The sequence below is a fragment of the Uloborus diversus genome, chromosome 6 (assembly GCF_026930045.1).
Source record: "Uloborus diversus isolate 005 chromosome 6, Udiv.v.3.1, whole genome shotgun sequence".
Taxonomy (NCBI): Eukaryota; Metazoa; Arthropoda; class Arachnida; order Araneae; family Uloboridae; genus Uloborus; species Uloborus diversus.
Genome location: NC_072736.1, coordinates 96465059 through 96477392, shown reverse-complemented (window position 1 = coordinate 96477392; position 12334 = coordinate 96465059). Strand labels below are relative to the sequence as shown.

The following is a 12334-nucleotide window of genomic DNA, read 5'->3' as shown; positions in this document are numbered from 1 at the left end:
TGTGTTTGTGTGTGTAGGACATGAATGCAACCTGGAGACGGCTTTCGCTATAGGAGCAGCATCGTGAGGAGCCCGTCGACGGTGACGGTGAGGAGGATGGCGGTGGGAAAATAAAATCAAAGGACAACAAAACAGTCAAGTGAGAGCAATAAACAATCATTATTGCTCAAAAAAAAAATAATAATAATAATAATTTTAACTTTGAAATCTTGGATTCAAATTATGTTTTCGCAATCACGAGTGTGGGTATGTAGGCGGTGTGTGTTTGTGTGTGGGGGGTATGTGTGTAGAGGATATGTGTATGTGTGTGTAGGCATGTGTGTTTGTGTCTGTGTGCTGGCATAAGTGTGTGGGTAGTTGTGTGTATGAATGTGTGTGTGGGGGGGATGTGTGTGTAGGCATACGTGTTTGTGTCAGTGTGCAGGCATGAATGTGTGGTTTGTATGCTTTTGTGTGTGTATGTGTAGGTGTCTGTATGTATGCATGAATGTGTGAGTAGTTGTGTGTATGTATGTGTGTATGTTTTAGTGTGTGTGTATGTGTAGGTGTCTGTATGTATGCATGTGTGTATGTGTGTACGTGTAGGTGTATGGGTTTGTGTGTGTGTGTATGTGTATGTGTAGGTCTGTATGTATGAATGTGTGAGTAGTTTTGTGTATGTATGTGTGTATGTTTTTGTGTGTGTCTATGTGTAGGTGTCTGTATGTATGCGTGTGTGTATGTGTAGGTATTTTTGTGTATGCGTGCGTGTGTGTAGGACATGGATGCAACCTGGAAACAGCTTTCGCTATAGGAGCAGCATCGTGAGGAGCCCGTAGACGGTGGTGCTGTAGAGGGTGGTGGTGGGAAAATAAAATCAAAGGACATCAAAACAGTCAAGTGAGAACAATAAGCAATCGTGATTGCTAATAGAAAAATAATAATAATAATTTTGAATGACATCTTGAATTCAAATTATGTTTTTTCGCAATCACGAGTGTGTGTATGTAGGCGTGTGTGTTTGTATGTGGGGGGTATGTGTGTAGAAGGTATGTGTATGTGTGTGTAGGCATGTGTCTTTGTGTCTGTGTGCTGGCATAAGTGTGTGGGTAGTTGTGTGGATGAATGTGAGTCTGGGGGGGGGGTATGTGTGTTTAGGCATATGTGTTTTATGTCAGTGTGCAGGAATGAATGTGTGGTTTGTATGTTTTTGTGTGCGTGTGTATGTGTAGGTGTATGTTTTTTATGCATGAATGTGTGGAGTAGTTGTGTGTATGTATGTGTGTATGTTTTAGTGTGTGTGTATGTGTTGGTGTCTGTATGTATGCACGTGTGTATGTGTGTACGTGTAAATGTATGTGTTTGTTTGTGTGTGTATGCGTGCGTGTGTGTAGGACATGGATGCAACCTGAAGACGGCTTTCGCTATAGGAGCAGTGTGAGGACTCTCCTCTTCTCTATTCGGCGGCGCTAGTGTCGCGCCTTCTCTATGTACTTTAACTTCTATGTTGTGCTTCCGGAACGCAGAGCAGCGCCATGTTTAATACTGTAAATACGTGTATATTCGAATAAAGTAAATTAAGTGTTTTCTATCATATTTGTGCTATCCAGTAACATTGCCTCTTCAATTATATGACGGTCACCACAGTTAGTTGGCGACGATGGAAGAAAATAAGGAAGAAATGACCAAAGAAAGGTAAAAGTTACAATCCCGCGAAATCAAACACAGCCGTCAATTCGTTTCAACATTGAAGATTCTCCAGGTACTCTTATTTGTTTTTTTCTTTTCAAACTGTGACTTTATTTTCAAAATATGGATGCTGAACAGTTCAATACATTCATGGCTGCACTTACCCAGCAGCAACAGGCAATGTTAGCACAAATCGAAAAGCACTTGTCGAAAGAACATTCGAATGAAACTTCAATAAATTTAGTCAATGTATCTCCGTTCGAGAATTTTGATTCCAAACGCGAAAAATTTTTCATGCTATTTAGAACGTTTTGATAATTACTGCACTATGAAATTCGTTACTGACAATGAAAAAATTTCTCAACTTTTATGCGTGTCCATAGGTTCGACACACTACAACAACTTAGCAGCTTTCCTTGGACCGGAAAAAGCCTGTCAAGCAGCTAGAATACGAGAATTTAGTCAAAGCATTTAAACAAATGTTGATACCAAAAAGGAATGTTGTTGTTTCGCAGCATTATTTTCTAAATATTTACCAAGAAGATCGTCAATCGATTGCAGAATTTGTCGCCGCTTTACAGCGCAATGTAGCCGACTGTGAATTCTCAATAAAATGTGAATGTGAAAAATCTGTCCAAATTACAGATGTGTTCCTACGTGCACAATTCATTCGTGGCCTACGTGACGATTGGTTACGTGAACAAATATTACAGTCGGATAAAACAACCTTCGATGATATTCTGTCAAAAGCAATTGCTCTCGAAGCTTCAAAAATCGAAAGTAAAGAACTTACACAAAAAAATTCTTTACGTCAAACGCCATTTGATACTAATAAAATTTCCAGTTCTTCTACACGTCCACGTCAAAAAAATCGTTCCAGTTCTTTATCTAATTATCAAAGGCAAAAACCGGATTATAAAGCTCTAGGCATAGAAAATCTTTGCATAAGATGTGGCAGGAATAACCATAAAGTGAAAGAATGTAAAATCAATAAACAGAAATTGAAATGCGGATCCTGTAAAAAAATAGGACACCGTCAGCAAAGTCTGTATTACAACTCTACTAAAGATGCCACGCCAGCCAGGTAATTCCAGTTCCATGAATTCTCTTCACACTGTTGCACCTGAAGCATACAATCAAGAAATGACATACGGGATTAATTCTATAGACTGCTCTTCTACACAATTTAAAGTCATTGACTTATTCGAAGTTTCTCAGGATACTGAACAAATACATAGTACCTGTTCATCTCAACGGGAAGTTACAAAATTTTGAAGTCGATTCCGGAGCCAAAATTTTCACTATTGTCAGAGACTGATTTCAATCGCCTAAATTTAAATTTACCCTTAGAAAAATTCTAATATTGCATTTCGCACATATTCCGGAGATATCATTCAATCTAAAGGAAAAGTACATGTTAATGTTGCATTCCGTGGCAAGAAAATTTTTGGAGAACTTCACATCGTTCCAGCAGGATGTGCGGCTCTTCTTGGTCGTCAGTGGATTCGAGGATTAGGAATTGATCTTCAACAAATAGACGCAGATACATCGAATACTTCAGTTCAAAGATCACCTGTTCACCAGGTTAATCCTATCAATGCACTCATGGATAAATTTTCACCAGTTTTCGAAGAACGAGTCGGATGTGTTCCCAATTTCAAAGTTTCACTTCAACTTCGAGACGGAGTAAAAACCCGTTTTTACAAGGGAACACGACGTTTCCTTACGTGTTAACAAGGAGTTAGACTCTCTGGAAGCAGACGGAGTAATATCCTTAGTTCCTGCAAGTGACTGGGGGTCGCCATTGGTAGTAATTCCCAAACCAAATGGTGGTGTCCGGTAATGTGTCGATTACAAATGTGGTGTAAATGAACGACTAATTCAATCAAATCACCCAGTAAGAGGAATAGACGATGTATTTCATAGCCTCCGTAATTCCAGATATTTTGGTAAATTGGACCTTTTTAAAGCTTACCAGGAGTCTGTCCAGGATTTTTCACAGGGTCCGTTTTTTGTGAAAAATCAAATAAATTTGTGAAAAATGAATTAATTTTGTGAAAAATCCAAAAATTTCGCAAAAAAAAATTGTTAAAAACTAAATTTTAGAATTTAGAGATGGCACAAACTGCATCAATTAAACTTAAAGTTGAGTGTTTTCTTCTTCTATGACGAGAAAATCATTCTGGATTTTTTTTTTCTGATATTTGGTGGTGGGGGGGGGGGGCATCGCTCTTTCAAGTATCAATATTTATCTACCATTCTGCGTTATGTTACAATTATACTAGATATATTTCTGTACAGTATTTAAAATAATTGTAACAAAAATATAAATAAATAAAACAAAATTCGGAATAGGGTTCAGCATTCAACTTTTTGACCCAAGACACTCTTAAAAAGCACGAAATTTCGTTTCTAACTTATAAATTCCGTGATTTTAACAAAAATAAAAAGATATTTCAATTGTTTACCTCTTAATAAAGCGTAATAATCATCAAAAATTCGAAAAATTGGATTCCCATAGCGGATGCAAAAGAGATCGCAATTCTCAAAGTGAAGGCATCAAAAGTATAAAAACGGCTGGTAAAAGAAATATTTTTTGATAAAATTATTTTAAAATTGCTTTTTTAGAGTCCTATGATAACATATCATAATATCTGTGAACACAGTAGCCCCCCCCCCACCCAAAAAAAAAATAATAAATAAAATAAACCATCTATTCAGCATTTTTAATTTTTGACTCATAACAGAAAATGGACTTTTGCTTTATAAATTTGAAATGAGAGTTCTAACAGAAATAACGAGACTTTTCATTTATTTGAATCCTAATAAAGCGAAGTTAGCTTGAAAAAAGAACAAAATATGATTCTCATATCGGATGTTAAAAGATTGCATTTTTCAAAATGTAGACATCTAAAGAAAAAAAAAAACGGTAATTAAAATAGTTTACTTAAAGTTAATCATCCTTGTTAGCATCGAAAAATCAAAACCCATATAATTTTTCTCCCAAAAATAACAATTAAACATCGCACCGTAAAAACGCAAATATTGACAAGCCGACAAAAATAATGAGAATATTTTCTAATCTCATTATAAAGGTTCAACGCCAGACGCTAAGTGGTAATAGTTTTGAAGTTGGTAACCCTATCTGAAGTAGGGATGGAACGTTTAGTTCGGACCCGGTCACAGTGAACGGGTCTTTCAATCGAACTAGTTCAGCTTTTAGTTCAGTAGAAAAACAATCTAGTTTCACTAGTTCGTTTAGTTCTTAGTTCGTTTAGTTCTTAGTTCGTTTAGTTCTTCGTTCGATTTCGTTTAGTTCTCTTTCTCTCGTTCGATTTGGCAACTAGTTCGTTCGTTTAGTTCTTAGTTCGATTTCTTTAGTTCGATTTGGCATCTAGTTCATCAGTAGTTCTTTTCCTCATCTAGTTCACTGAACTAGAAATCCAGTTCCATGAACTAAAAGCTGACTGTTTAGTTCAGTATTGCATCTAGTTCGACCAGTTTTCCTGCGTGTCTCTCGCAGTGCATCTGCTTTTCGTTTCAGTCATTCAAGATTCAATGGAGCTATTGTTTTGCAGAGGCGGGTGGGGGAAAGTTCGGGAATATTCTTGACTTTCCTTTCAATTCAATCGCGATGCACGATGGATGTGGCGTGATTAGTGAAATAGGCGGAGTATGTGCGCCTCGTCACATGCATTGGGTGCGCTTATTTCAGAATTAAATTGACAGATTATTATTTTGTTTTTTAATGGTCAATTAAAAAAAATTTACAAAGCCTTTTTCTTTTCATTTTAAAGTCCATTTCTGCAATGGAAATAATTTAATTTAAACTTCAAATTATTTCCATTGCACAAATGGACTTTAAAATGAAAAGAAAAAGGCTTTGTAAAGAATTTTTTTTTCCACTTTCGACAGTGCAAAAGAAATTAGGAACGACTTTTTTGTGCTTTCTAATAAAAATGTTCTGCCTTTCTTAAAACTCATATTTTTAACACGCTTTTATTAGCTTCACCTGTATGTATGTATGTATGTATGTATGTATCTTGTAACGGAATCTTGCAGCTCAAATTTCGCCCACTTCCTGCGATCGGATTCTTTTTGAAATTTGGCACGCGACCTCACACCCGATGACAATGCAATATTCTATAATTAAATTAATTAACTCTTTTAATTGGTAGTTTCCTCCAGTTTTAATCAATATTTTGGCATAAATCCAACAATGTGAAAAAGGAAAAATTTTAAAAAATACGTTAAAAAATGCTCGCAAAAAATTATTTTAAAATACCTACAAAAACCTTTAATTTTTCTGCATCAGACAAAATTTTGTTCCAATGTTCCAAGGTAATTAGAACATGAAATATAATTGTTTTTAACTAATTTCATGCCAAAATTTAGGTAAAGCCTTCAATTGGAAATTCATTGCTGATCAGATCATTGATGAACAAAACTTTTATTTAAAATGCATCTCAAATTTTTAAGTATTAAATATGATTTCCGCAAACATACATCAATGACTTACAGTAGCTTCCCATCGGGGTGCCCTTATCTTAACTTTAAGATATTACCTCGCACTCGTTTTTATAAATAGTTTCTTCGCCTGATAATTCTCCAACATAAGACTAAAAAACAGAAAAAATAAAATAATAGTTAAAAGAACTAAAAAAACACGCTTTCGTAGCAAAATGAACTAAAAAGTGAAAAATAATCTTTGGATGATAGTAGTTGACCAATCAATTAATTTTAATGTAATACAAAAGAGCGTGGGGTGCTATCTATTTACATTTTTACTTGGACAACAAATGGAGGAAATTCAAGACAACTGATAAGAAGCCCCCCCGCGCTTTTTTGTATTACATTAAAATTAATTGATTGGTCAACTACTATCATCCAAAGATTATTTTTTCACTTTTTAGTTTCATTTTGCTACGAAAGCGTGTTTTTTTAGTTTTTTAAACTATTATTTTATTTCTCAATCCATTTGTACGGGTGTGAGATTTTTGCGCATAAATTTGCAGTTTTCCCCTGGAATTTTTAGGCATTTTATTGTGGTATATTCCAATAAAAGGAACCCTTATATGTATCATAAACGAAGCATCAACTTTCTAAAAACAATTTGTGTAGTATACAAATATTGACTTGTACGTGTTACGTCCGCAACAACGTAAAAATCATTGTTTTCAAATACAATAAAAAATACAATATTTCATAAAATGAGTACAATATCATTTGCTCAATGTGTTTTGAAAACTTCGCAACTAGTCAAGTTTGTTGACCCCTTAATTTTTTTTTTTTTATAGTTTTTGAATTAATCTCCGTAAGTTTTTTTTTTTTTTTTTTTTTAACATGTAGTATATCGTTTTTGGTTGTGTTAAGTAAATTATCACTTTTCAATGCTGGCTCTACAATCTTTCCTAGTCATCGTTGTATATCTTTTGAAACTGGCGCTTTGTCTATTTTTTTTTTTTTTTTTTTTTTTGAGTTTTTTATAAGGAGTTTCAACGAGAAAAACACAAATGAGGGTGCCCTTAAAAAGTTGCTGCCTGAGGCAAGAGGGCGTCAGTTTGTACCCCCGAATTCCTACAGTCGCTTTCAAGGCAAAATATTTCAACAAAATATTTGAGAGTTTAAAAATATTCAAAAGAAAATGAAAAAGGAACACAATCATATCATAAAATACATTGAATTAAAAAACCAATACAGTAAAACATTTCAGTTAATACAGCTCTGTCGCCATGAATTGTTTGCAGAGCAGAACCAGTAAATATTCTTAGCGAATTAGTGGCGAAATGAAGGGAGGGGGGGGGAGAATAACTTGAGTAGTTAAATAAAAATCCTGGGCGCGAGGGGGGGGAGGGCAAGAGGTAGGAGGCCGCACGTTCTGAAATAATACTATGTTAAAATTTATTATTATTATTATTTAATTTTAACTTCTGCACACTTTTCTATTCTATAAGCGGGGGGGGGGGGGGGGGCTAAGTCTGTGTACGCTATCGATTGAGAATTAAAAAATGCTCTTGATAGTAAATGTGAGGATGAAAACAAAAATGAATAACTCTGAAACATTAATTTTGGTAACAAGACCAACGAATCTCTAAAATGACGAAACTTTAACACAGAACATGAAGTGTGACGCAAAAAATTAAAAATCAACATGAATACTTAATGGTAAAAGAAAATGAGTTAAAAATAATTGTAAAGATGTATATATGCACTAATGTGTTGCTCAAGGGATCCCCCCCCCCCCTGAGCAAAGGCGCAACCCTCTAAAAATCACTAATCCCCCCCAAAGCAGGAGCCCTCCCCCGAAAAAAAAGAAAAAATACCCCTACTACCCCTCTTCCTAAAAAATTTCAATGGCGCAGCCTGTGCCATGACCCCCCCCCCCTCTCCCCCAGGTTGGAACCCCTGATTGTTAAAAAATATTGGTTTTGATAATTAAACCGAAAAAATATGAATAAATACGCGGAAATTCGCCAAAAAATATACATAAATATGCGAAAAATTCAATCAGCCCCAAATTTCCACAGCCCGGCAAATTGCAAAATTTATCCCCCCCCCCCGGCCTTTAAAAAGGGAGAACTACCTATCTGGCAACATGTGACTATATTTTCCCGCCAAAAAGCTCTGAATAGTTCATTTGAACCAGTTCATTGAACTAGTTCACAAGGTTGAGATGAACTAAACGAACTAGTTCCTCGAAAGGAACTAAAACTTCCATCCCTAATCTGAAGCGATCATATTTTTTTCCTCACCCTTACTATCCCTTTGCAGTTCTAAGTTCATTTCGCAGATATATATTATTATTGTTTATTAAATCATGAGCGGAGAAAAGTGCTTACCAATGCCTTTTCAGAAAAGTTTACAACAACACCGTTGCTAATTAGCTGTGATAAAACAAACAACCATTATATTTCTTTGGCAGTAGCAATTATTTATCGCTTGCAGGAGCATCGGAGCATCGTAAGAGTGCCGATTTTTTCTTTTTTTTTAAAAAAATTAGACGATTTTGTATAAGCTGATTCATCTAATTTGACTTAAAAAAAAGGTTCCAAAAATTACCGGTTTATACACAGAAATATGCGTTATTTTTGCTTTCAGATTTGCTCTTTCAATAAACAATTTGTGACAGATCCGATCTTGTTTATCAGAAATTTGTGAAGGGTCCGTTTTGTTTGATCGGGATTTTGTGAAAGGTCCGTTTTGTTTGATCGGGATTTTGTGAAAGGTCCGTTTGGTTGATCGGATTTTTGTGAAGGGTCCGTTAACGGACCCAAATATCCTCTGGCCAGACCCCTGCTTACCTTCATCTAAATGTTGACGAGTACAGCAGCATGATCCAAACCATTTTCAACACATCGTGGTACCTATCGCATGCATAGGCTTAGTTTCGGAATCAAGACGGCTCCATCCGAATTCAATCGAATTCTTTCTCAAATTCTTAAAGGTCTACCGAAAACAGAATCATATTTCGACGATATCATTGTACACGGAGAAACACTAGAAGAATGTACGAAGAATTTAGAATTTTGTTTACAAAGATTGTATGATTATGACCTACACCTAAACAAACAAAAATGTTCATTTTTTCAAGAGAAAATCGAATATCTCGGACATGTTAATGAATACAACAAGATAAGCAAATCTCCAGAGAAGGTCCGTGCTGTTCAAGAAATGCCAAGGCCATCAAATGCCGATGAAATCAGACGATTTTTGGGACTTGTAACTTATTCTTCCCGTTTCATTCCAGACTTTTCAACTATTTCATATCCACTTCGATGTCTACTTAGGAAAAATGCACCTTGGTTTTGGAGCGCCAGTTGCGAATCAGCATTTATAAAACTGAAATGTGAACTTTGCAGTGATCGGGTACTAATTCCATTTGATCCCAGTTTACTAGTTATCCTGACTACTGATGCAAGCCCTACTGGAATTGCTGCAGTACTGAGTCACTCTACAGAAGGCGTAGAACAACCTATTGCCTATGCTTCTCGTGCACTCACCAGTTCTGAACAAAATTACAGCCAGTTAGATCGAGAGGCCTTAGCTATCATTTTCGGTGTGACGCAGTTCTTCAACTACGTATTTGGCAAAACCTTTCAAGCTGGTTACCGACAATGAAGCACTAACAAGAATTTTTTCACCCGCACAAGGCTCTTCCTCGGACTGACTTCAGCAAGATTGCTTCGATATGCTTCCTACTTATCAAGTTTTGATTACTCTGTACAATTCAAAAAGGGATCTGAAAATCAAAATGTTGATTGCTTGTCCAGGGCACCACTTCAAAAGCCCGAAATGTCAGTTGATGAATTCATAGGCGAAGAAGCAAATCAAGTATACGCCGAAAATATATTCCAGATTTCAAGTCAACAAATAACATCGCTGACCATCCAGACTGAAACAGGACAAGATACAGAACTGAAGAAAATAATAAAGAAGCTAAACAACACTTGCGAAAGATTCAGAATTTACATTGCTTGATGGCATTCTTTTCCGAGGGGACAGAGTCGTAATTCCAAAAGGTTTACGTTCTACAATACTAGAGGAACTTCACGAAACTCATTTGGGAATAACGAAAATGAAGCAACTCGCAAGAAAATATATTTTTTGGCCAGGAATTGACTCCGACATAGAAAAAATTAGTCAAAGGGTGCAAAGGATGTGCACTAACAAAGTCAAATCCACCAAAGGTGTCTATCCATCCATGGGAACTTCCAGCAAATAAACTGGGACAGAATTCACATCGACTATGCTGGCCCGTTCGAAAATTACTACTTCTTGGTGTGTGTCGATGCCCAAGTCTAAATGGGCAGAAGTTGAAGTTATCAGAGATGCCCCAACAAGTTCTAAAACTATCCATCTACTTGAAAAAAATTTCTCTTCTCATGGATATCCATATGTTATTGTATCCGATAATGCTCAAATTTTCAAAGTGACGAATTTCACACCTACAGTTCCAATCATGGAATTTTCCAAAAGTTTATAGCTCCAGGACACCCTGCAACAAATGGTCTTGCAGAAAGAAATGTGCAAACCTTAAAGAGGAAATTAAAAGCTTCATTCCTCGAACAAACTTCAATACCATTCAAGGTTCAAAACATATTGTTTTCGCTATAGAGCAACCCCTCTAGCTTGTGGCAAGTCTCCAGCTGAATTATATCTAAACAGAGAATTTCGTATTAGCTTGAACTCTATCTTCCCATATCATCCAACAACATCAAAAATTTCCAGTGGTCCTGTGAGATCTTTTAAAGTGGGGGAGAGAGTCCAGGTTCGAGTCTTCATAAACAACCGAAACGTCTGGCAGTTTGGAAAAGTAATAAAAAAAGTTTGGTTCACGCCTTTATTTGATTAGGCTAGACTCAGGACGACAACTAAAGCGACATATTAACCAACTGCATTCGACCGGTGTGCCAATGCACCTTGAGGAGGACCCTTCTCGAGAGTGCCGTTCTAATGTTTCCAGTGATTCAAGACAACGAACTGTGGTTTTTGATGTTCCACGGATTCCAGAGAAAGCTCCTGCAATCTCCTGTGACAACCAGAATGTTCCCGAGGCATCCCAGAATACCAGCCAACCTGCTGTGCCACTGCCTCGCCGTTCTCAACGGAATATAAGACTTCCTTTATACCTAAGGGACTATCAATTGTCTTAAGGGGGTTTCTTAATTAAGTGGGGGAGACTGTGAGGACTCTCTTCTTCTCTATTCGGCGGCGCTAGTGTCGCGCCTTCTCTATGTACTTTAACTTCTATCTTGTGCTTCCGGAACACAGAGCAGCGCCATGTTTAATACTGTAAATACGTGTATATTCGAATAAAGTAAATTAAGTGTTTCTATCATATTTGTGCTATCCAGTAACATTGCCTCTTCAATTATATGACGGTCACCACACTAATCTTATTCTTAAAAATTCTTCTGAAGTAATTCTGTAAAGTATTAAAAGCTATGTCTGAAGATTCTTGTATTTTTTACTTCCCACATTTTCCAGTGCATCAGATGCTATACATAAGTCACGAAAAAAAAAAAAAAAAGAGTCATTCATTCTCAAAAGTAAATTAACCTTTTAGGAATCTTCCATTATCAATGCCACTGAATCTGTACTATTAATTAACATGGATGCCCGTATGCAAAATTTTAAGGAAGTGGGGGGCTCAAATATTTTCCCCATGGTTTAGCAGGATATTTTCCATATGGAAACCGATTTCAGTGCAGATTAGAGTTATTAAAGTTTGACATTTTTCATAACTTATTCATTAATGGCTGGAGAAGAAATATTTTTAGATTTTTGCAAAGACAAAAGTAGTAAAAGCAAGGAAATTCTAATTTCTAAGGGGGGAGGGGAGCTTGAGACCCCACTTGCCCCCCCCCCCATATGGGCACCCATGATTATTAATGTCTCTCTCTTCTTCCTCTTTATCATAATATTTTCCATAAAATAACTAATATTCACCTCCTTCTGTTGCTTAATTAAAATTTTAAGAAAGATTGTTTAATCATTAATTTTCAAGCAAGATGTGTTATCTCACTTGGAGAGTATTGTGAAGCAGATTCCTGGGCATCTCATTTCTAAGGGAAAAAGAAAATCTTGTACACAAGAAAATCATCAATGCTTTTCCATTGATTTTCATTTTTATTATTAAATGAATGTTTATGAAAGATTTTGGCCG

At 36.2% G+C, this 12334-nt stretch overlaps 1 pseudogene; it reads left to right on the top strand.

Moving 5' to 3' along the window:
* The first annotated feature begins 10550 nt into the window (after nt 1–10550).
* LOC129224872 (uncharacterized protein K02A2.6-like) lies at nt 10551–11321 on the top strand (annotated as a pseudogene).
* Nucleotides 11322–12334: the final 1013 nt, after the last annotated feature.